Source organism: Rosa chinensis, chromosome 6 (assembly GCF_002994745.2).
Source record: "Rosa chinensis cultivar Old Blush chromosome 6, RchiOBHm-V2, whole genome shotgun sequence".
Classification (NCBI taxonomy): domain Eukaryota; kingdom Viridiplantae; phylum Streptophyta; class Magnoliopsida; order Rosales; family Rosaceae; genus Rosa; species Rosa chinensis.
The window spans coordinates 12,897,134-12,901,965 of NC_037093.1; the positions used below are offsets into that span (position 1 = coordinate 12,897,134).

A 4,832-nucleotide genomic window follows, 5' to 3' on the forward strand; every position below is an offset into this window, starting at 1 on the left:
CTTAAACTCCAATCCTACCGACAACAAACTGTTCATCAAGGTGCTTTTCATAAACTCTCTCCTAAATATTATGGTCCTTTTACTGTGTTGGAGAAAATTGGGTCTGTGGCTTATAGGCTGGAGCTGCCAGCTAGTGCCAGAATACACAATGTATTCCATGTTTCACTTTTGAAGAAGAGAGTAGGAGAGCATGTTCAAGTGAGCGTCATGGACCCAAGTGGGAACCAGCTACTGTGCTCCAACGAAGAATGGTGAAACGCAATGGTGTTGCGTCTACTCAGTGGCTAGTACATTGGCTAGGTACAGCTCCAGAGGAGGCCACGTGGGAATTCGCTGATGACATTCTCCTCAGATTTCCCAGTTTTGATTCTGCAACTTGAGGTCAAGTTTTCTTTGTAAGGGGGGTGTAATGTTATGGTTTGGTTTGGAACTGATCTATCTATCTAATAGTATTGGCTCGTGCACATGGCTAGCACGTGGCTGTTTTGTGTAATTGCTAGGGTTAGTTTAACGAGTTAGATGACTGACAAGTGTCAGAATCGTAGGCATCCCTGAGTGGGTATATTATACCCTTTGTAATCCTTGCGGACTACTGAATGAGAAATCTGTTTTTATTTTACTTCTTTCATTTCTTTCCTTATCTTCTTCTAACTCTAAGGGTTACTACCCTATCACGCAACCGCTCCATTCTCAACTCCTCCACCCACGAACTCTAGTGTACGCTCTTTTATCCATTTCCCTTAATTTTTTCAACCTTGATTTTCGCAAGGGATTTGTGATTCTAGGGTTTCCTTTGCAGGTGGGAGAGGAAGCTTGAGACTTGTCCCATGCCGGAAATGATATTTGGGGACAGTTGTCTGGTTCTGAAGCATGTGAAAAAGTGGTTGCCACCGGTTGAAGTCCCAGCTGCTGCTCTCTGGAAGTTCAGATGGTAACCTACTCAATTTCATGGGTTTATTTTGTGATTTTCGATCGGATGAGATGGTGCTAACCCCTTTCGATTTGGAGGCTTTAGGATCAACTTCAGAGTATTCTCCAAAAGAATGTTGATATCTTTGATTGAAATTAGAAATGATTTAAACCCTCCAAATCAATGTTGATATACTTAATTGAAATTAGAAATGAGAATTTTACTGGCTCTAGTTGACAGGATAGAGCTGTATTTTGACTTATAAAGCTCCCTCAAATAATTATTTTATTTAAACTCCGTAAGAGGTGTCCTTAAATCGATATGAGATGTAGATTTTGGGTGGGAAATTACGGCTATTGTATTTCTATTTGATAACTTGCTTGTGGGATAGGATTAGTTGTCTGTATTGATGCTGGCTTGCCTGAAGTAGTTGTGGGATATGTGTCAGTGTGTGTGTTTAAATGGTTGAGAATAGCTTGCCTGAAGTAGGATCACACCATAATTGGTTGACAAGACTTCTCTTATAAATTTGAGCGAGTGATTACTACTTTTTTAGAAAGGGAATGTCTGTAGCATACTAAAATCCGAAGCAAAGAAGAATATGGTTGGGATTCAAAGTCAGTTGTTAGAGGGGCAAGCGGAACCGTGGAAGGATGTCTCAGCCAGTATGGATTCTTTTCCTAGTGTTATCAGCTGATTGTTAGTAACAGAGAAAAAGTGAGGTTTTGGAAGAATATTTGGATTGGGGATCAATCCTTGAAGCTGCGCTTTGCAAGACTTTTGAGATTATCAGATTTCAAAATGCAAAACTAAATAAGTTTACCACTGTGATCTCTTATCCTATGAGTTGGGATTTCGGTTTTTGAAGAAACCTAAGAAATGAGGAGATACAAGAGGTAATTTTAGTGCTGGAACTCATAGATGGAGTTTGATTGGTGGAAACCAAGTTACATGTTAAAAGGTGGAAACTGGAGTCTTGAAGAGAATTTTCATGCAAATATTGTTATCTCATTGATAGCAATATGCTGACCCTTTATTTTCTCCTATGAGATCAGTCTGGAAGGCTAAGGTTTCCCCCAATATTTAGCTGGCTTCTGGTGCATGAGAGGGTGAACTCATGTGATTGGTTGAAGACAGCCAAGTTGTTATTTTTCTACCTAGTGGTGTGTCATGTGTAAGCTTCATGGAGAAAGTGCAAAGTTGTGGCAGAATCGGCTTAGGGAGGCTGGGGCTGAGTTGGGCGACTCCATCTGGGTGCCTTGCTTCGTTAAGTGAGATTCACAATGGTTTTGGCAAAGGGAGAAAAGCTAAAGATCTTTGGGGTTGCATGGTTTTGGCTGTAACTTAGGTGATTTGGATGGAAAGGAATAAAAGGATCTACGATGACCATAATGGAATGCGAGTTGAGGACCTTTGGGTGAAGGTTAGATTCCCATCAGCTTTATGGGCTTCAGTTTCGGTTGGGTTTAAAGACTACTTTCTCCTCCATTTTTCTAGATTGGATCACAGGAACAACATAGTTGGATTTATTTTGGTTTTGTGTGGCAGCACAAAGAAGGTGAGATATCTAAGGAGAACTGCAATCTCCACTGGGAGGACTGCAAAGAAAAAATTGATTTGGTTGCATTAGCATCTAAAGAGCCTATTCTCTTTTATGATGAGGTGAGAATCCTGGCAATAACTAGAAGCACTCAAATACTCATGTGCCTATGCCAAAATATGTATCTTCTTAGGATATGTATACTTGCCATGATCAAGATACTCCTTGTAATTGAACAGGTAGTCTTGTATGAAGATGAATTGGCGGATAATGGTGTGTCTCTTCTAACTGTAAAAGTGGTAAGTCTTTTCTGGTGGCTTTATCTGGTTTATTCAACAATCTGAGGACGGGAAGGACATATATCTTACTTTTGAATCTAGAGTCATGCCGAGCGGTTGGTTTCTTCTCTTACGATTTTGGGTGTGCTAATCTTCTTAGTTCTTGTAATTTCTACCAAAATGTTATATTAACCAAATACAATATATCATTTCTTTATGGTATTTACTTTTTTGGCACAAGCTCTCTGGAAACTCTGTTTTAAGCTTAAACATGTCTTAACTAGTTGAAGCTTTTTGGTAACTATATAATAAATGTTAGTCACTGCTTCTTTCTGTTGCCTTTGATATTGAAACTCACTGATTGAGATCTTCTTGCAGCTTAGAGTTGATGGAGTGCTTATGAGATGAAGGGATACCCGTATGCACTGTGCTTTTGGAGATAATGTAAATCCCATTATTCTTCGAGAGAGCTGCTGGAGAGAAGCTAGGTTTCAAGCTTTGGCTGCAGTAAGTTCAAGTTCTATGCTCATTGTCAAACAAGCATAGTTTTGTTTCTACTATGTGGAAACAAAACTATGCTTTTGATTTGTGAATCTCCCCTACTTTCCCTAAATGATTTTGATATGCGACTTATGGAAACTCAACAGGCTTTTTGTAAAACAATGACTTGCCAGGTCCAGGAACTTTTAAGGGATAAATACTTGGTTGAAGCATTCTTTTAGGAAAAGATATATAAAGTTTGATCCTCTAATTGTTCGGCATGTCTAACTAATTAGGTTATGAAGTCCTTCAAAGTTCAATTGTTCAGATTTTGTTAACAGATGGAATTTATATCACAGAGTTCTTTCTTGCACCGTTCGATCTTCTAATCTGGATAAATTTTGGCAATCTGCTTATCCTTAGGTCAAGTATGTAATATCAAAGATTTGCAAGATAAGTAAATCATAATAATGGAAGTCTGTTGTTAAACTGCAAAATCAGTTTCCGCAATCTGTTTCCCAAGTTCTGTATAGAATTTGGATTTTAAGTAAGGAGTTTATCTTGTCAACCTGTGGATGTAAATTTTGTCTTCAAGTCAAGCTTTGTTTCCTACTGAAATCTAATATTGTAGTTAACTAAGCATAGCAAGATGTTTGCTTAAAGATTTTGTAGAAGCAAGATACAATGCATTCTACATGGCATTCTTTTATTATCTTCATTGCGGGTTTATTGGGTAGACTTTGACATGGTTAATCAGCTAACTGATATTTAATAAACTGGCCTCTGATTTTTTCTAAATGCTACTTGTTGTCTAATATTTCCTGATTATCATACTTCTCATTACACCTTCCTTCCTGTAATATGAAAAGACGATTTTATCGTAAGTATTTTCCTTGATTTGTCGTAAAACAAAGGTCTTTCCTTTGCTTATTCTCTTTTTCTAATTTAAATAATGCAGAAGGGATACCCTTCTGACGCTGCTGCCTACAATGATCCAAGTATCATCAGCCAAAGGCTTCCTGTGGTCATGAATACGACCCATAAGCTAAAGGTATCTAGTAACATGTAACACTGTAAATTATCTTAATGCACGAGGATATATTTTAATGTTTTCTCATTGTGGTGGATCCTATTGAATGTAAAAGTTTCTTTGAACCTTCCTTTATATTCTTACTCTATCTTCTTGCTTACAACTGCATTTTCTTTCATTTTGCAATTCAGTTTATTATATCCTATTCTTCTTTCCATTATATATAGTAATGGAAAGAGAGACTAGAAATATAACCTCTTAGTGAATAACCGAAATTGGAATGTGGATGTATAGAATGAAATACAGCCAGTTTGAGGCATGAAGTGGGACCAAAAAGAAACTTCAGGCTCATACGGTTCTTCAATAGCTCAGTGGTAGAGCAGTCAGCTATTATCTGACTGGTTGTAGGTTCAACTCCTAATTGGGGAGTTTCCATTCATTTTGAATGTAAGGGTTCACTTAGATATGCATGCATTACGAATTATATTCTATTTGGCATATAGCAGTCACTTTAGGAAAATGATTAATCGAGATTATTGGTGTCTTCTTTGAAAGTTGTGTTGTTTCTGGGAGGTTAGACTGTTGGCAAGGGTA

The 4,832-nt window shown here is 37.8% G+C and overlaps 1 non-coding gene across 4 annotated transcripts; it reads left to right on the plus strand.

The window, feature by feature from the left end:
• Positions 1 to 588: 588 nt before the first annotated feature.
• On the plus strand, positions 589 to 4,373 carry LOC112174168. Of its 4 annotated transcripts, none has more exons than XR_005801700.1 (6): positions 589 to 717; positions 800 to 2,572; positions 2,690 to 2,749; positions 2,831 to 2,870; positions 3,107 to 3,235; positions 4,167 to 4,373. It is a non-coding gene; the product is annotated as an uncharacterized LOC112174168 (transcript). The 4 variants fall into 4 exon arrangements; XR_005801701.1 differs by lacking the exon at positions 2,831 to 2,870 and having other exon boundaries at positions 800 to 2,333; positions 2,459 to 2,572; XR_005801702.1 differs by lacking the exon at positions 2,831 to 2,870 and having other exon boundaries at positions 800 to 931; positions 1,966 to 2,572.
• The last annotated feature ends 459 nt before the right edge of the window (positions 4,374 to 4,832 follow it).